Here is a 21,607-nt window from a genome sequence, read left to right on the forward strand (position 1 = left end):
TATCAATTTGAACAAAGAAACTCATTGGCAAACATAAACAACAACATCAAAAATCCAAAACAGAAAATGAATGGACATTTGCAACTAGGACTCACAATCCCAATCTCTACAATTCAATTCATCACAAGAATATGTAAATTAATTTTGCTTTTAGGAGAAACACAAAAAAAAGAAAAGGAAAAAAAAGAAAAAGATTTAGCTCTGTAATTTACATTTAGTTCTGAATTCCAATAAAGACTTAGTAACATATACATTAAACGATCAAAGGAGAGGTGAAATACAATTTTCATTCCTAAAATTTGGTCCAAGTTCAAATCAAAACCTAGATTTAGTTTTATATATATTATGTTCGCAAAAAAAAAAAAAATTAAAGAAAATAAAACCTAACTTAAGGCAGAACGCAGAAGACCTCAAACTGAGGAGTTGGATAGCATAAAGCAAAATAGCAGAAGTAGAGGTTGACTAGCATACCATGCCTGATGCCACCAACCACCACCAGTCCACCACAGCACCGCCTAAACCGGGTAATTTTTTTGGATGAGAATATTGTATCCCTTTCATATTTGAATCTCTAATGCTTGTTTGATAAACTTAGATTGTGATTTGTGAGGAAAATTTAAAGAGAGGCATAGATCAGAGACATAAGAAAGTAAAGAGACTAGAAGACACTAAAGAGAAAGACTGAAAGAGAAAGATAAAATTTATATTTTTTTATGAATAAAAAAGCTGTCCAGTGACTCCATCTCCTCTCTTTTGAAAATCAGAAAGCTAAACATGCAACATCTAATGCCCAACAATTCAACTTCAACACGTCAACACCTAATCCTAATGCCCAACAGCCCATGTGATGTGATGTTTTGTTCATTTTATGTGCTTTTCTTTTGTCTGTTAGTGTTTTTGTAATTGTATATTAGTTTAGTATCTTTAAAAAAATTAAAGAGATGGTTTTTTGATAAATAATTAAAGAGATTATTTGCAACTATAAAGAGATGGTTAATTGTTAAGTGCTTGTGATCATAGTGCTTGTCTATTGTGTATAATGATTTCATTGTAATATCTTAAAAACAATAATTTTGTGTATTTTTCTTTGTTGATGGTTTCTTAAATGAATGTTTATTTGGAGTTTCAATTTTCTTTTTGTTTATACTTTTGCCCCCCTAACTCTAAGTCTTGGTTCCGTCTCTACTAGTAAGGAAAGAATCAATGCATTGTTGTCCCATTCTTACTATTGACCTAAGATGGAGTTAGACATTGAGTTGTATGTCAAAACTTGCCTTATTTGTCAACAAGATAAAAGATTAACTCAAAAGGAAGCTGGTTTGCTACAACCTCTTCCTATTCTAGAAAATCCATGGGTTTTTATTTCAATGGATTTCATTACTGGTTTGCCTAAAGTGAAAGGGATGGGTTTAGTCTTTGTAGTGGTTGATCAGTTTTCGAAGTATGCAATATTTATTGTTGCACTAAGTACTTGCATTGCAGAGGTAGCTACTGATCTATTTTACAGAAATGTGGTGTAGTACTTTGGTTTGACTGAAGATATTGTGAGTGATAGAGACTCTTGTTTTACTAGTCAGTTTTGGATAGTTTTGTTTGGATTGTTGGGTTCACAATTTAAGTTTTCTACTTGTAATCACCTATAAACAAATGGTTAAATTGGGAGGATCAATGCTATGTTTGAAGATCACTTAAGGCACTATGTGACTGCAAGTTAGAAAAACTGGCTGGACTTGTTGGATTTAGCATAGTTTGCTTATAATTTTCACAAGTCTTCTTTGATGGGAATGAGTCCATTTGAGTTGGCAATGGGGTAGTAGCCCTTGACCCCTCATGAGAATGCAAAATAGCGTTCAGGGGGCAAATGTCCTGCAACATATAGATTTGCTATGGCTAAGCAAGAGTTGATGCAAGAAGCACAAGACAGTTTGTTGAAAGTAGAACAGAGAATGAAGAAGAATACTGATAAAGGGGGAAGGTCTCTTGAGTTCTAGGTTAGGGACAAAGTGTTGTTGAAGCTAACTCCATAGATTTGGAGGAAGTTTAGAAGTGAGAGTGTGCATTGAGGCTTGATTCTAAAGTGTGATGGTTCTTTTGTAATTGTGAAGAGAGTTGGTAATGTTGCTTACAAGTTGAAACTACTAGAAAGATTGCAGATTCACCCAACGATTCATGTGAATTTTCTAAAGCCTTACCACGAGAATAGTGAGGATCTTGTAAGGAATGAGATAAGGCATGCTCCACCTACTGTAATGGTGCAATTTGACCGTGAAGTAGACTGAATTCTTGGCAAGAAAGTGACAGGTTATCGAAAGAGAGGAAACATGATAACTTATTATGTAGTGAAGTGGAAAGGGAGTATTGAATCAAAAGCAAGTTGGGAAAAGGCATTGACATTATGACAGTTTGAAATGGAAGTGAAGGCTTGAAGCTACCCTACTGATAAGAACACCGGCTTCTTTTGGTGGGGGTGATTTGTTAGGAGCTTTACTTGTTGCTGATGATGGCATGGGGAATGAGGGTGTTTGGACAACATTAGGCTAGAGGAGGGCCATGGTGGGCAGAGTTGGATTTTATGATTGGCAGCAGCAGGTGGTATTAACCCTATGTTGTGGTGCATGACATTGGTGGCTTAGTTGCTGATTACTTATGTGTGGGCTTGGTGGCTTATGTGCAAGACAGGGTTAGGCTGCTATGATGATCAGATGCTGTGTGTAAGGCATTGGGCTAGTGGGTGTTGGCTAAATGCATGGACAGATGCCAGTGGGTTGATGTCAGTTACTTGTTGTGCTGCATGTGGGCATGCTGTGTGGGTTGTGTTGCTGATGGGGGAGGGCTTGGGCATGGGCCAAGCCTCCTAAAACGTGGGGAAACATGTTGTGTGGGATGTTGGTTGATGGGTAGAAGCCCCATGATTTGTTGAGACATGGGCTGTTTAGTGGCAGTTACAAGTAGTTATCAAGCAGTTCCTGGTTTTCTTGATGTTCAGACTTGTTATGTAGGGGTTGAAACGTGGAGAACAGACCAAGACAACATTAGTTGAAGGTGTCCTAAATCAAAACACAAGTGGCAGATTGTCCAAGACTCAGGTAGTTACTAGGCAGTAATTGTCATAGCAATTAATTTTGTGTATATGACTCTAATGCTATTAAGGGTGTCAATAGCAGAGTGTATTTGGCCTTTAGGAAAATTCTATGATACGGGAGACGCAAGAAGATTATTGTTTAGTATTATTTATGTTTGCAAGCCAATTGTATTTTTATGTTTTAGGTCTTATTAGTTTATTAGGCTTTTAGTATTTTAACTTAGAAGTAAGGTTATTTTTGTAATAAGACAATTAGGGTTTCTTAGCCAATTAGAACTAGGGTTTAGCAATCCTTTATAAGCAACCTATTGTACTCCTTGAGAGTTAGTTGATATTTTGATGAATGAAAACAATGGCTGTTTGGTCTTTCTTTGGTCTGGTGTTGACTCCAGGTCTACCCTAGGTGCTGACTCCTAGTGGTTTCTCTGTTTAGTGGTAACTCCAAGTAAGGCCTAGGTACTGACTCCTAAGTCATATCTCTTTATTTTATTGTTGTTTTAGTTTTATTCTGGTTGTCCTGCGTCAATTTTGGTATCAGAGCAAACACTGATATGTTTGAAGCATCATTGCAAGTCAATCCAGAACTAGATAAAAAAAAAAAAAAGCTTTCACCATATATTTTCCACTACTAGAAATCCAGCCACCACACCACCTTCAAAATCCCTTCACGACATCTCTGCCAAACCACATCAGAAAACCATCTCTCAATATCCACACTTTTCAAGCCACCAGAAGGTTACTTGTCAACCAAAGTCCTTTGACCCAACAACCAACAAACCCTATTTGTCAATCTTGGCCACCGTTGAAGCACCACACTATTTGCCAGAAAAGCCAGCCACCCAAACCACAAACCTACCCACAACCCACAGNCCAGCATTTTTCCAGAGAAAATCACAACTATTTGTTGAAGCATTATTTTAGAGAATCATGGTAATATTAGAAGCACCTTATTTTGATGGTTGTGAAATTTATCCACGATATTTTGTCTACTGGATGAATGGGATGGAACAATTCTTTGAGCAAGCAAATTTTGCAGATAACAAAAAGGTTAGGTATGCCAAGTTGAAGTTAAGAGGTAAAGCACAAAGGTTTTAGGAGAACCTTGAATATTTCTGCCATATGAAGTATGAACCTGCCATTAGTATGTGGGAAGATATGAAAGAAAATTTTTGCGATGAGTATTTGTCACCATACTATCGAGCTAAGTATCTACCACAATCTCAGTGTGGTACTTTTCAAGTTGAAGCAAGTACGATGAATCCTCATCCTTATCCCATTTCATGTCCTTAGCGCACTTTTGAACAATCTATTAAGGAATTATCTACCAAGGAATTAAAGGAATTATCTGTAAAGCTCATGAAAGATGTTCAAGACAAGATTGCTCAGATGAAGCAAAAGAAGACTCAAACCGATTCAATTGGGAAACCAAGGATACTTGATCACAATGAACTTATTGTTGGCCCAATAGAAAATAACATTGATGATGATATCTTGGTCATGAAGAATCCTCCAACAATACCAAAGCCTAATGTTGACACAGACGTACATGCCTTGACAAGTGTTGCTTTAAAATGTGTGCAAGGAAATGAATCTATTGAAGAGCAGCAAGGTGAAGAGATGGTGTCTAAAGAGAGTATTATGTTAGAGGGTGCACGTGATGTGATATTAGAAGCTAATGAATCTGTTTTTGATCAGCCTTCCATGGTGAATGAAGACAAATAGTTTGCTAAAGTGGAGAAAGTGAATAACATACTGCTTCCAATGGTTCAAGATAAGATTATGTTGATTCCACACATTGATTTTGCTATTCCAGAAGAGTTTGTCATGGTGGAATTCAAGGTTTTTCTTTTCTCTATGCTCCTTAAGGTGATTCCAGACTTGAAGCAAGTGTTACTTGTCAGCATCCTAATCCTTCAACGCTTTAGAACTCGAGGTCGAGTTTTCCCCAACCAGAGGAGAATGATGCGGGAGACACAAGAAGATTATTGTTTAGTATTATTTATGTTTGCAAGCCAATTGTATTTTTATGTTTTAGGTCCTATTAGTTTATTGGGCTTTTAGTATTTTAATTTAGAAGTAAGGTTATTTTTGTAATAAGGCAATTAGGGTTTCCTAGCCAATTAGAACTAGGGTTTAGCAATCCTTTATAAGCAACCTATTGTACTCCTTGAGAGTTAGTTGATACTTTGATAAATGAAAACAATGGCCGTTTGGTCTTTCTTTGGTCTAGGGCTGACTCCAGGTCTACCCTAGGTGCTGACTCCTAGTGGTTTCCCCGCTTGGTACTGATTCCTAAGTTATATCCCTTTATTTTATTGTTGTTTCAGTTTTGTTCTAATTGTCCTGCGTTATTCTGTGTATTTCTCTAAGCTTGTAAAGGGTTTTCTTTGTACTTGAGATTAAGTAATAAATGTTGGGGGTGGGTTCCCTGTAAACATAGTGTGTACGGTGTGTGTGAAGTCCCTATATAATTTATTCTAAGTGTTCCTGCAATGTGTGTGTGTGGTGTTGGTTGAGACTATAAGTCAGGGACTTAAGGCCATCACAGGCAGAAAATTGAGTAAAAAATTTAATCCTGTGACATAAGGTCCCGTTTCAATCAGTTAGTATGGTAGAAGAGTCTCATCTTAATAAATAACGTGTATTAGGGTTCCTAAGAATAGTGAAATTTACTTTTTGACCCATATAAATAGGTAGTCAATTTCGTCATCGAATTTCATTACTTTCTTTTTTCAAGTATCACAAAATTATTTTTTGAATAACCCGCAATAATTAATTCTTTGAAAAATAATTGACTTTTCTTACACACTAAAAAAGATGCAAATTGATAACGTAACCAAAGATGTCATTTCTTGATGAATATCCATATTTCATGAGTGTCCTAGACTCACTGGCATTCTCTTTAGATATGGTACCGTTTCTACATGTGACATTTTATTTTGTACTTCATTCTTATTTCTTTTGAGTTATTGCATTTGTGAAACTCATTTGATCGCTTTTTATATGCAACGTTTATTGAAATCTTTGCCATGAAATAAAGTGACACCACCATGAGGAAATATGTTGGCTTTGATCCAAATTATGTAATTGGTGTTGTAGAAGTTGGGGATGTTATGGAAGTTGATGCATACTGTGATTTTGATTGGTGATTATTATTTTTTAGTGACCCACCCATTGGGGTAGTAAGTAAGTGTGATCCTTCTTGCGAAGGAAATACACAGGAGATGGAGGAATATCAACATGTTGCATTGTGCATATTCTCGTTATTCATATAAATTGAGCAATCATTTTCTATAAATTTTTAGGTTGAAATCCATTGAATCTATTGACTTATTATTATTATTATTATTTTTTGGCACCTTTGTTATTCTGTCGGCCTTTTGTTTTATAGAACTTAGTGTCTTTTGTTATTTCTTGCAAGTGGACTATTATTGAGATTTCAAGCAGTTAGAGCAACTACATCAATTGATGCAAATTTTCCTTCTATTTTGCACAAAAAAAGCTACTTTTTCTATTTTACACACCCATTTTTACAAAACACCCACATCAATTTATCTATTCTAAACATTTATTCAATAAAATATTTATTCTTTTACAATTTTTTTATTATTCTCTCCCTCGTTGCCTCTCTCTCACAAACCCAATCCGAAACCCATCTCTCCCTTACCGCTTCTCTCTCGCTGATAATGAGACAATAAAATAGACTCAAAGTTCGATCTTTTGTCATTCAAATTTCAAAAAATTGCAATTTTTTCAATGACTCACCCAGTCATGTTGCACTGAGTGAAGCGAGGAATGTGGCGAGGACGATACTGATCATGAGCAACACTTTATTAGCCTTGTCCTCGTCGTCTTCGGATTCTGAAACAAGGAAAGACTCGACGCGGTGGAGCAACTTGGAGTAGACTCGGTTGGTGGAGGAGGACTCATCATCAGTGAATTGTTGAGGGATGAGTCTGGTGGTGTCGGAGGATAGGGCATGGAGATAGTCGCTGGCCTCGGTTGAAGAGAGGAAGTCGTTGAGGAGTGAGGTGTGAGTTTGGTGTCGATCGGACGGCTGTGGTTGAGGAGAGGGGAGGAATCAGAGATGATTGATGGTTTGGGGAGAAAAAGAAGAGTGCTAGAGACAAGAGAGAGAAAAACTAATAAAATAATAAATGCAAATGCTAAATGCACAATTTTACACCCACTGATGTTGGTGTTTTTTTGCTCAAAATGTGTAAAATGAGCGCCTTTTTCTATTTTGCACAACTTTGCATCAACTGATGTAGTTGCTCTTAGTTATTCTTTAAGAAGTTTAATACATGTTAGGATTTCAAGTTTTAATTTCAAAAGATTTCTTTGTGAGGCGTTATATGAGATTTTTGTATAAGAGTTTAGATCACTTGGTTATTTACAAATGATGAAGAAGAAAAATAGGGTAAATTTCCAAGAGTATGTCTAATATTGGAGAGAGAGAGGGAAAGAGGGGGGGGGGGGGTAGCCATCCATCATGCATAAAGAAATGGTGTAGTTTTGTAGACACACTCAACTTGAGCCTCCTTACATTGAGAAGATGATTGGAACACAAGTTCTTAGCTAAATTGATACCTATTAGTATTAGGGATTGAATATAGGATGGTAAAGGATGACATAAGGTGCAAGATAATTAATGACATGTGAGTGGTGCTAGCACTAGTAGTAGTAGATAGAACTAGGTCAATTTGGGCCACCCGTGGCATGTGAGTTTTGTAGTTTATCTAAGCCGAGAGAGTTGAGATTTGGGCTTATTTCAAGAACACTAGTGTGGGGAGCACATGCAAGGCACGTGCTACCGCTTGATTGAAAAAATTAAGATAAAAATTTTATTTGAAGAAGTATGAAACTATATACATAAAAAATGTTCTCCTCAAAAACAAATATATATATATATATATTTACACACACACATAAAAAATGCATGTCATACAAAGTTAATCTTGTTCGTATAAGAATTTTGATACCTATTTGCTAAGTGCAATATCCACTCATTAAAAATTTCTAAGAATGATAACAAATATCATTATCTTCCAACAATAAGCAACTGAGTGTTGCTAAATCCTTGTCACAATATTTAAATTTTTGTAATGAATGATGTTATATGCTACAGTTGAAATTCTTCAATAAATACCTTCAACCATACACAATGAAAATTTTGCAATTCATACTTTCTTCTTTATCATTCTACATGAGTCTCGGTGCAATACTTAGCTTAATTAGTTTTTAACAAACACTCATTTCAGGCAAGAAAAGGAAAAAAGAAAAAAAATAAGAAAAAAGATAACAAAAGGCAAGGAAATAAAATATCTTATATTACCATTCCAACTTTCTAAACATTACTACCATCTAAAACTCAAATACATGAAAATTTTTGGGAGGTTAAAATTTAGTGGGAGTATTTTACACATTACACAACGGAATATTTGAAGAAGTATAAGCTTTCATTAGAGTTTAATTGAGAGAATAATAATGACATATTTGTTCTTTTCCAAAATATTAAGGGGGAAATTTCTTGATTTTAAAGTTTAAGGAGGCATTGTGAATTACCCCAAATATAAAGGATGAAAATTATTTTAATCCTAAGGTTTTTGTGTGTGTGTGTGTGTGTGTATAAAAATATGTGTTTTCACTTAAAATGGTGCAGAAAGGAAAAAAAAAAATACAAAAAATCAACCTAAGAAAACAGTATGTGAAACAATGAATTTTGGCTTAACAAAAATTAACTAATAATTTTTTTTTTTCTTAGAAACACAAAGAATGACACAACATTTTTATAATACCTTTATAACTTTGTTATATTTTACTTTGACTTGTAAAGAATTGATACCTCAATAGTTGTGAAAATATTGTGATGACAACATGATGTCTTAACACTTTCACAAGAGAAATGCTATGTCCACAATATTTTCATTACAAATTATAAGCAATAGGTTGTTATGGATTATTATTGGTAGTCAAAAAAGTAATTTCATTGGTAAGTTTAAATTAGAATAACAATTTACCACCTAAGATGTGTTATTAAAAAATGTTGTGGATGTAGTATTTTTTTTTTTTTTTTGCAATACCTTTATTTTTAGTTGTGGTAATAGTATTAAATACTAAGTGTTACGTCTACAATATTTTTACAACAAATCTTCAATTGTAAGTTATTAATGATTTTAATTTGAACTCATCACTAAAATTATTTTTCCCACCAATAATAGTAAATAATAACTTGTTACTTAAATTTATTGTGAAAATATTATGGACATAATATTTTTTTAATGTTAAAAATTTTTCTTTCTCACCAAACTCACCTTTTTGGCTTGCTACAAAAGGCAAAGGTTGAATAAACCAAATGTACTGTAGCAAAAGCTGTTGGCTCTTTTTATATAGTTAGTAGATATTGTGAAATTTGTTATGTCAGTATAACAATATATATGCCAACTCATATAAATATTTAAAAGAAAAAAAACAAGGCAAAAATGCAGAATTGACCCTCTGACTTTCACATTTTTTTTCATTTCAGTCCTTTAACTTTTAGTTTTGTTAATTCAATTTTCTAACTTTCAATTTTTGTCAATTTAAGGCTCCGTTACAACGTAGTTAGTGCTGCTGTTAGAACCACTAAAACTTCGTTACAACTCAACAACATCAGATATATATTAGCGCTAGGTTGGCAAATCACCAACCGTCCATCAGCTTTCATTAATGATTCTAGGGTTTCAAGGATTGAATCTGACGGCGGAGGCGAAATCTCGTCCCTACTCAGCTCCGTACTTTGACCATGGCACATTTCGCGTTGACTTTTCTCTTCGCAAACTTGCTCGTCTTCTTCTTCATCTTTTTTGATTTCTTTTGCTTTGACTGGCCTACGTCTCCTTCACTTGTCCTTAGTCTAAGTCGATGCGTCGGTGACGGCTTTTCCGGCAGACTCGCCGGAAGACGAGTCAGCCTTGTAGACCTTGTACTCATGGAGATTGATCAAGCTCTATGACTGGTTCCTTAAGATATATATTAGCGCTAGGTTGGCAAATCACCAACCGTCCATCAGCTTTCATTAATGATTCTAGGGTTTCAAGGATTGAATCTGACGGCGGAGGCGAAATCTCGTCCCTACTCAGCTCCGTACTTTGACCATGGCACATTTCACGTTGACTTTTCTCTTCGCAAACTTGCTCGTCTTCTTCTTCATCTTTTTTGATTTCTTTTGCTTTGACTGGCCTACGTCTCCTTCACTTGTCCTTAGTCTAAGTCGATGCGTCGGTGACGGCTTTTCCGGCAGACTCGCCGGAAGACGAGTCAGCCTTGTAGACCTTGTACTCATGGAGATTGATCAAGCTCTATGACTGGTTCCTTTGCTGCATTATCACCGTTGGAAAATCCGAATCCTCGCTGGACTTGTTTGTCTCCGGCGGTGGTGGCCTCAGAGATCTCGACGAAGATGAAGACATCGAAGGCGTAATCATTTCGTGGAGCTTAGGGCTAAGATAGAGTTCGTGAAACTTCGAGCCTTTGAGAACATATTCTTGTTCGTGAGCTGGATATATGAAATCGTTCTCTTATAAATCATGCCAAACGAAGCCCTTTTTATAGCTCCTGAATTAGAAAACAAAATTAGATATGAAACTGAAAGTAGCAAAATAATTAGATCAAACGGCTTAGATAGCCATTCCCTGGTAACGGAGTTTTAGTGGTTCTAATGATAGCACTAATTGAGTTATAATGGAATCCTGAATTGACAAAAATTGAAAATTAGAGAAATTAATTGATAAAATTGAAAGTTAGAAGACTGAAATAAAAAAAAAATGTGAAATTTAGAGGGTCAATTTTGCATTTTTGCCCAAAAAAAAGCACAAGCTGATGATTAAAAAAAAAAAAAAAAAAAACCACTATAGCTGCTATGGCTATAATGTCAATTAAACAAATCAAAACTCATTGTATAATTGTGGAAGTATTATGAAATTTGTTGTGTCAGTATAAAAATATGTCAGCTTATATAAATATTAAGAAAGAAGAAGAACAAGCCAATGACTGAAAAAAAAAAAAAAAAAAAAAAAAAAAAAAAAAAAAAAAAAAAAAAAAAAACTATAGCTACAATATCAAATGTCAATTGAACAAACCAAAAGACACTGTAGCTATGCACATTCGGGCATTTTATATATAGAGATAGCGGGTTCTTGAAGTCTTAAAAAATGGGTTTCAACTAAAAAAAAGAAAAAAAAAAGTTTCAGATGAAAAGGTTGGGCCACAATTACGGGGAATGCTAGGCTAACAGTATAATAGAATTCTTCCTTAGGTGGGCTGGACATTTTAGATATGGACCAACTGAAATTACTGGGCATACTAATCGGTTTGAGGCCCAACTCAGGCTCCATGGGATTTGTTGTGTTTAAAACTAGCAGAGTTATGGAAATTTGTGCTTTTGGTTGGTTTTCTAGTTTTAATTTGTTATGGTCACTTGTTATAATTTCATGGAACTAAAACTTTGGTTAGGATAGAGAAGAGAAGGGGGGGGGGGGGGGGGGGTTGTTGTTTCTCTTCAATGGTGGGAGACTGAGAGTTGAAAGTGTCAGATTACATTTCATTTCAATTTTAAATCATTCTCTAGTGCCCACATGATATTGATATCCTGTTCTCAACGATTTTTTTTTTCATTATTTTTAGGTTCATATTTTAATTATAATATTCTAAAAAATGTAGGTGTTATTATTATTATTGAGAAGTAGAGATTTGAGTTTGATATTGATATATTAATTGAAATATCTTAAAAAAACTTATATGGATTTTGATTAATAATATATAAAGAAATATGTCTTTATATTTAATTTGATTATTTAAGTTAATTTTTCTATATGTACTAATTTAATATATTTATTTATATTTTAAATTAATTATGATGTCATCACGGTTCAATCTCGGTTCAACCTTGGTCCAACCTCAAAAATCATGACCAAAATAGGAATTTCACGCAATTAACTTGTAAAACATATTTATGACTTGGTTGCCCTAAACCCAAGCCACATAAGACATAACAAAGAGTAAATCATTAGACAAAGGCAATGGCACTGTCTATTTTGTACTTACAATGATTTGTCAAAAGTTTTATGGTTCGCTGACACTCTATGGTTCTTCCATGAATGTGAACTTTGATTGTTATAAGAAAAACAAAAACAGAAGCGTTTCTCCTATTTCCTAATTATCTCGCATGCAGTATGTGAGCATGCTTAAGAAAATTCATCAAATTTTATGACATTTAGAAAAACATGCAATGCATGTAATTTGTGAGTTGTGACCACATCAACCAGGAAAATTCATACCTGATCTTGGATGTTGTAGCTTAGGAAAGAGGGGACAATATGTATTACCATTCAGGTACGGTATCTCAGATTGGAGTTAAGGGTATGATGGAATTGAGTTACAGTGAGCATTCGGTGATGCCTAATATGGTTAATTTGTACAGCATGCATGTATGCACTTCCATGGAGCAATGGCCTTATATTATCTCTAAGCTGAAAAGGCAAGATTAAGAAAAATAATAATGAGTGTCCAATTAATCCAAGGCCGTAGATTGAGATCCCAGAAAAATTTCTCCATAAAATTTTTAAAATCATAACCATTCATAGTTAAACGAGTTGTCTCAATTTTGCCACATTATTAATAACTTAAAATTGATACCAAATTAACTCTTAATATTTGTTTAAATAATGATGGCATGACAAGAAAATTTAGCTTTTCATTTAATAATGAATCATTATAATCCTTATTCCTCAAAATAATAATAATAATAATAAATCATTATTTGAGGCCCAAAACAAAGATTTGGGTGAAAGGAGTGTAATAGAGTCATGAAGCATGTAGGGCTAAGTGTAGGAAATTTTGGAGGCCCAAAAGCCCTGAGAAATTGTTGCTATAAGCCCATTGACCCAGGTGTGTACTGCCTCGCTAGTACTTAGCACATTAGTAAAATTTAATGAATGTTCAACAGTATATAATAGTTGACGAATGGTAAAGAAATTGAGAAAACAAGATATATGTTGGCCTCAAATCGACTTAAAATTTTGGATTAATGTAGATAATATCCAACATTTATATCAATAAGTGCATTTGAAAACTCTCTATATTTGTCATTTTACAAGTGATATTACAACTAATAGACAGAGGTGTGCACCAAGATAAAAGATGGTGTGCCTAAATGGCAAGTGATAAGTCCAAAACGGATCCCTTGTTGTTGGGAGCAGAAGTTATATATATATATATATGTGTGTGTGTGTGTGGTGTGTGTGTGTGTGTGTGTGTTTGTGTTGTACAGCAAGCTCAGAAAGTCAAGATAAAGTAAGTTGGATATTCAATCTACCAATCTAATGAATTTGAACGAACTCATCTTATTAAAATTAAAAGTTTTAAAAATATTTGTATTTTTAATTTAATGTAATTTTTATTTTGAATTTATTTCAACATTTTAAAACTTAATTTTGAAAAAAAAAAATAGAGATTAGATTTTGGTGTGATGACAAGTGCCTTCCACCAAAAGTTACAAGTCACAAGCTAGTTTGAGTTCGAGTTCAAGTTCGAGTTCGAGTTCGAGTTCGAGTTCGGGAATTAGCCTCTCAAAAAATAAAAAATAAAAAATAAAATTTTGGGGTTAAGTTGCAACCTACCATGATCTCACCTAGACCTCATCAAAGTAGGAGTTTGTACATTAGATACAAACTTTTTTTTTCTTTTTAGAATATTATTTTTCAATTTTTTAACTGAATAATGAACTTAAATAATGATTTTAGAAAAAATCTCACAAAGGGAAAACAATTTGATAAAGTAAGTGTTAAAGGAGGTGTGAGAGCCATGAGAGGTAAACTAGTTATTAGACAAGGAGGAGCGGACATGGCGTCAACAGTCAAGACCATTTTGGTTACAAAATGGAGAAAAAAAAAAAACTCGTTATTTTCAGAGAAAACGAAGGAAGGAGGGTATTGTATTCTTTGAGAGAATGTCTTGTATTCTTCCACACCTTCAACCTCTCCCATTAACCATCTTTAAGAGGAGAACTTCACCAAAACACTAAGAGTAGTCTTGAGTGATTTGGATTGCTAGAAAACAGCAAAGACCTTTTGAATTCTGAAATCTTCAAGAGGCCTTGAAGTGTTCGAGAGATTAGACTAGCAGTAGACATACTTGACTTGCATTTGGAGACTCTGAAGAGAAACGATTGGTGTAGTCTGTTACTAGCAAGAGCTAGAGGCTTGAGTACATGTTCATTGCTTAACTGGTGGTTTAGTTAGTCGTTATGTATTGCAACTATCTTCATAGTGGATTTTGTTGTAGAGTTTTGTCCCTTAAGGATTTCTCATCATAAAACTACTTATTGTCTGTGTGTGCGCATTGTGATTTGTGTTTCACTATGTTGTTCATTGTGTTTGCTATTTAATTTGGATTCATCAATCATTTGGATTAATTTGAAGGCTATTCTCTCTTAGATTTATTTCTAAGTCCCAACATGCTTTTGTCCTTGGACATCTTATTATAGATAATATTTTAATTTATTTTGAGACTCAATTCAACTTATTCAATATGAGACTCTTTACTTGTAGCTCAACTCTTTAATAATAGCCAATAGCCTTGTAGCTCATCTGTTCAAATTCCATTTTTTGATAATATTGTTATTACATTGCACCAATAATCACACTTATTTTGAGACTTGAAGTGAGACTTGAAACCTCCTCATGCCATCTCAAAATTTCCACCTATGTTCAACACTCAACAGTGATCACTCTACTAAATAATAAACAATCATCTGAAAAAAAAAAAAAAAAAAAAATGAGGTGAGTTTAGGACTCATTCTATTAATAAACATGCCTTTGACATGAAAACATGCATTGAGTCTCAAAACAGTTAAGCTACAAGGCTTGCTTGGTCTGCAAGTGGCTAAACCACCGATATTTGTGTTTAGAAGTTAGAAATCTTTATTACATCTATCATTTTTAAAAATAATTTTCCCTTAGTTTTTATTTTCTTTATATTTTTTAATATTGAATTCTATATGTATAGGCATGTAAAGCAACGTTTATTATTTAAATTATTTTAAAATTTGTTAAATTTGTTTATGTCTCATAATTTCCAAAACTATATTAATATACTCTAAACGTGTAATCTATAATTTGTTTAGTTGATTTAAAATGTTGTAAGAATATTAATTGTGATCAATTTGATTTAAAAAATAATTTACAGTCTATTAATTGACTTGATAAAAAAAAAGTTTTTAAAATTATGTACGAATAACTCGTGGTTTTTTTTTTTTTTAATGAATACACATATAACTAACAGATTATTTTTTGATTTAATATTTCTTAGTATGTTTAACCGGACTCTTCATGAAAAAATTGTCTAACTCAACCATTGATTAATACCTTTAAACGCTGCTAAAATTCTAAGTGCAAAGGTGCTTTCTTACTTTAGTGACATCCAGTCACCTAAAAAACAATGTTTCCCTCTGTAATTTTTTTTTTCTTTCCCTTCTCCTTTTATCAATAACCTAAGAGCATTCATATTGTTTTTGTAAAATTTTATATAATCAATTTAATAATACACCCTACAAACCCTTCTTCATTATGAAGTAAAATATATTAAAATAATCTTAAATAAATATTTTTACATCAACAAAACAACTCTTATCTTTAAAAAAAAAAAACAACTCGTATCTAAGACGTCCAGTTGCCAACGCATATTTAAGACACCCACCCAACCCACTGTAGCACGACCATTACATGGTCACAGAGGGTTGGCCCAAAGCCCAGACCACTTAGGGCCTATGGCTCCCACTATAAAATATTTCTAACCCTAAAAGAAAAAAAAAAAAAAGCCCGCCCCCCATGGTAGAAGACTCAAAATTTAGAGTCTTTTGGCTAAATATTACCAAAATTAAAACATATTTGTATTATAGGTACTGTTTGAAGTTATTTGTGGAAATGAGGAAAGAAATTGAATTTCGGCAACAGTGTTGCCGAAATTCAACAAAAAGTAGGAGAGCGAATGAGAAAAAGGAGGAAAGAGAAAAGCCTAATGTTAGGAACAGTAAATCTTGAATTTCGGCAACAAATTCATCTGCCCAAATTTCCTATGCTGCTCGGACGTGTGAGAAGTGCAATAATGAGTGGGTGCCAAAAAAAAAATTGTAATTGTGGCAATGGTATTGCCGAAAATGGTAGGGGAAAAAAAAGTGAATGCGGAGGAATTAAAAAAATATATATAAAGTGTTACGTACACAATATTTTTACAATATTTTCACAACAAATCACAGGTAACTGGTTATTATTAATTTAAATTTAAATTTAACATTCAGATTACTATTTTAATCCAACAATAACAATAAATAATAACCTGACACTTAGAATTTATTGTAAAAATATTGTAAAAATTGTGTGCACTTCATTTCAAAAAAAAAAAAAATTCAATTGTGGCAATGGTATTGCCGAAATACCATTGCCACATTTTTGAAAAAAAAAAAAAAAAAAAAAATCCCCCACCATTGCCGAAATTGTGGGAATTTTTTTTTTTTTTTCAAAAATGTGGCAATGGTATTTCGGCAATACCATTGCCACAATTGAATTTTTTTTTTAAATTTATTTTTAGAAATGAAGTGCACACAATTTTTACAATATTTTTACAACAAATTCTAAGTGTCAGGTTATTACTTATTGTTATTGTTGGATTAAAATAGTAATCTCAATGTTAAATTTAAATTTGAATTAATAATAACCAGTTACCTGTGATTTGTTGTGAAAATATTGTAAAAATATTGTGTACGTAACACTTTATATATTTTTCTTTAATTCTTCCGCATTCATTTTTTTTTTTCCCCTACCATTTTCAGCAATACCATTGCCACAATTACTTTTTTTTTTTTTTTTTTGTTTGGGCACCCACTCATTATTGCACTTCTCACACATCAGGGCAACGTAGGAAATTTGGGCAGATGAATTTCGGCAACACTGTTGCCGAAATTCAAGATTTACTATTCTTGACATTAGGCTTTTCTCTTTCCTCCTTTTTCTCATTCTCTCTCCTACCAACACTGTTACCGAAATTCAATCTCTCTCTTCATTTCCATAAATAACTTCAAACAGTACCTATAACGCAAATATGTTTTAATTTTAGCAATATTTAGCCAAAAGACTCCAAAATTTATAATAATGCATTTTTAAAAAGAGACTAAATCTAAAACAAAAAAGAGACTAAATCTATGAGGAAGTGCTATAAAATCTAAGTTTTACACCCTCCAATCCTAACATACTACATCATCATATCACATATTAAAAAATATGCATAATTACACCAAATCAATTATAATATTTATTTAAAAATCCAATCTAGCTTGGAGTTTATTGAGATGTTATTAACTATGATATGATATATTGAGTTTTAAGTAAAAAACTAATGTGATAATTTCTTATTAGATGGTGTAAAATTCATATTTTACATCATCCAATAAAACATTGTCACATCAGCTTTTTATACCACATTCTTACCAAATTTGGGCTTTTAAAAAAAATTTCCGTATACCTTTCTTTCTCTTTTTTTTTTTTTTTTTTTTTTTTTTTTTTTTAAGAGCGATGTTATGGATATTAAAAATTTTATTATAAGCTTATAAATTGACATATAACTGTAGTAAATTTTGTAATAACTTTAGCATTTTCTTTTTTCATTTCTAAAAAGGCCTACAAAATATAATACCAATAGAAACCTAGCCCAATTGAAACTATAAATTGTTTAATTAATATTTTTGTTTTTCCAAATGTGTTAGATTGTTAACATTAGTTATCTAATCTCCTACAACCCTACATACCAAAAAAAATCTATATCTGTATTAACAACAAGATACAAAAATTAAAAATTATATTACACATTTACTTAATTATACATTACCTTATATCCAAGATAAAGTACGCATCTTTTTTTTTTAATAATTATTTTATTTCTTTTTGTTAAATTTATGTTTCAACTATGATATTTAATTCTTTATATGAAATTAACTTTTAGTTAGTATTATTTCATCAAATTAAGCATTTAATGCATCAAATTAACCATAATTTGGTTAGTATTAAATAAATTTATTTAATTAAAATTTATATATAAAAGGGCCCACATAAATATATCGTCTTAGGCCCTAAATAATGTTGAGCCAACCCTATGGCCATGCAAACCAACTCAATCCAAAAGCAATCTATGAACCAATGAAAACCCATGCACTAGTCTCCAACAGCAACCCTAACCCATTGCCGCCCCAATAACTCTCACCCATACCCGCCAACCACATTGCACCTTACCTGAAATGGTAACCTGACCCATCAATTATTAGACCCATGAAACTCAATTTGTAGAAAAATCGCCAATGTGGAATAAGGAGATAAACCAATACCCACCGCAAGTGAAACCCCAAGCTAGTGACCTACAACCCTCAAAATATGGAAGATTACATTTTACATCCCTAAACTATATCCCTCTTACACTTACCTTCCAAAATTATGCAAATATACACTTGCTCCCCAAAACTATTACCCATGTAAAACTTTGCACCACATCCATGGGTAATAGTTTAGAGAAGGGTGTATTCTTATAGTTTAGGGGAGATAAGTGTAAAAGGGGTATAGTTTAAGGGGGTAAAATGTACATTTTTATAGTTTAGGAGGATAAGTATAAAATGAGATATAGTTTAAGAAGTTGAGTATGTTTTATCATAATTTAATAGGTTAAGTGTTAAAGGAGTAAAGTGTAATTTCCTCTTCAAATATTTAAAGGGTGATTAACTGGATGCAGGGTGATTTTGTGTAGTTGGTTCCCTATTTTGTATTTTAATGGCTTTTGAAGAATTGGATCTAAGATTTTTGTCGGTGAAGGAATTCTTTTTAGTCAGTTAGAAATGACTAAATGAGAGATTCCAAAGGCCAGTCCAGTCCTATGATAGCCACCTTTGGTTGATTGAACAAGGTTTCTAATTTCATTATTCAGAAATAGGTTTCTGGTAAAGGCTTTGACACGTATGAATCTTATCCCTGAAATTAAAGTGCACGCCATAATTAGAACATCGATAATCTTATGATATACCCCATCTATATTTGGAATTTTGGATAAGAGCAATTATGGTATATTGGTATATACCAAAAAACATTATCGATTTTCTGTTCCCCATCCCCGTTTGTTAACCCATTAAAAAGAAGAAAGAAAAAAAAGAAAAAGAAAAAGGAGCAATGATGTCATATATGCAATATTGCGTATGTCTAACTTCAGGCTTACATCAAGATTAACTTGAGTAATTGTTTTCTCTTGTCTCTTTGTTTCAATAAACAACTTAAGTAGTCTTTACACTAAAGACTAAACTATACAAGAAACACTTCTAATTATGTTGATGATTTAATTTAGCTTTGAAAAAAATCAACAGCCTAGCGAGAGCAACATTTTTATGGTTCGGCATTGATATAATTGAAGAATGTAAAAAAAGGCTAGTCACAACTTCTTTCTACAAATAACAAAGAAATTAATAAGTTTTCAATGAACCTCTAAGTTTAGAAGGATGCTTAACAAATTGATAAGCCTTATATTATATTAGATAAAACTGTGTTTTAAAATTTGAATATTTAAATTATTGATTTGTTGCGTGTAGATATAGATAAAATCATTTATTATATTAAATTCGTTTAACTACATATATATAAATACAATTGTTGTTTTTAAACCTTTTATCATGTTTTAATAAAAAAAAAAAAAAAAAAAGATACAATATTATTTCTCTTAATCTCAACGTGAGAGTTTACAATTAAATTATTTCCCATCCTATCTTTCTTTTTTCTTTTTTCTTTTTTTTTTCCTGGATATGATACTGAAAAGAGTGGAACCCAACTAAGCAGTCCTGCAACTCCAAAAAGGATCCATTTTACCTTTATCTTAACAAACTTGGAAGGTACATATATGTATACACTATACACTGATGTGTTAAAAAAATGATATATACAGGTAGCTAGCTCGCCGGCAAATCTAATCAATAATTTCAAAGACTAAGGAAAGCCCAATGAAAATGTTTAGGGTTCAATGGGTTACGTGTCTTAAAGCTACTCATCCACAAATTTATTAAATGGAAGCAAATGATCAAAGTTATATTTCCTCCAAAACATATTGTCTCCCTTTCATATTCTAGTGACCCCAAGCCCCTGCAAATGCGTCCACCTTGACACATTTCAGGAACAATGTAGAAGCACCATGTGGTTGCAGAAGATAAGGATTGATTTGTATAAAAATTGATGGGGGCATTACCATGAAGACAATCAAATATTAAAAGGCTTTTGAATATTCATTATCATCATCACAATCAGCATCATGATGAGATAAAGTGATGCATATATAAAAATTAGGAAAGATGCTACCAGAAATTCCATTGTGGGGCTCTGAATCAAACATGCTCAAATGTAGTCCAATTTACAATTCCACCTTTTGGACCCATAAGAGAGTCTTCCCCACAAATAAAACCGCGTTCACTGTGATTTCAGCCTCTGAGCTTGCTAGGGTGGACCCAAATAGTATGAGACACTTCATCCAATACAGGCTCAAGAAATCTCAGAAAGGAAACAAGTTGTTAACCACATCGTACATCAAATCTACCAATAAGAAAACATTTTACTAAGTCATTGACAGAGCAACATAAGTGTAACAATTGAGTAACAGTTGTAAGCAACTGGGGTTTCATGTCGGTGGTACGTCACAATAGTCGGTTTCTTAAGTCACCTTGGTGTAAGCAATAGCTAATGAAGTCGGAGCAATTACAAATTGAGTAATGTTGGTGATATATAAAATGACACAATTTTTGTTATAATTTGTCTATGTGGTGAGTTGTGAGTGACAGATGTGTATTTTCATATAAACTCACTATCACACTTTTACCATTCATAATTTGCCACATGAGCGAGTTGTGCCACAACTTCTACCATTTTATATGGCACTAGTATTACTCGCAATTATATAGCCGCATCCAATTTCAAATTTCACATTTTGACAATGACCTTCGAGCTCAATTAGTTGGTATTTCTTAGTTTATTATTCATGACATTCAGAGTTTAAATTTAATCTCCCCATTATAATTATTAAATTATTAAAAAAAGACTAATAATTAATATCAATTTCATATGAGTAATTGATCAATCAATAACTAATGGAGTTGAGCAATTATAATTATTTTTATTTATTTATTTATTTTTTTACAAGATAGAAATTTCATTCTAGTCTAATTTAAGTGTATATGTGTATGAAAGCTCCTCATTGGAGACTTGAACATCGGCTTTTGCCCTCCACACTCTACAAACACTTATATTTGTGGAGTAGTCATTGCACCAAGGGTGTGCGGTGAGTGAGTTGGAGCAATTAGTTACATTTTTTAGTATGTTCATGATATTTAGGATTCAAATTTTTCCTTCCTCATTATAGCTATTTAATTATAATAAAAAAATGCTAATAATATCAATTTTATAAGGGTAATGGGTTAAT

At 32.8% G+C, this 21,607-nt stretch overlaps 1 pseudogene; it reads right to left on the reverse strand.

The window, feature by feature from the left end:
• Positions 1 to 10,050: 10,050 nt before the first annotated feature.
• LOC111999653 (protein SOSEKI 5-like) lies at positions 10,051 to 21,054 on the reverse strand (annotated as a pseudogene).
• Positions 21,055 to 21,607: the final 553 nt, after the last annotated feature.

Source organism: Quercus suber, unplaced genomic scaffold (genome assembly GCF_002906115.3).
Source record: "Quercus suber isolate HL8 unplaced genomic scaffold, Cork oak 2.0 scaffold_227, whole genome shotgun sequence".
Taxonomy (NCBI): Eukaryota; Viridiplantae; Streptophyta; class Magnoliopsida; order Fagales; family Fagaceae; genus Quercus; species Quercus suber.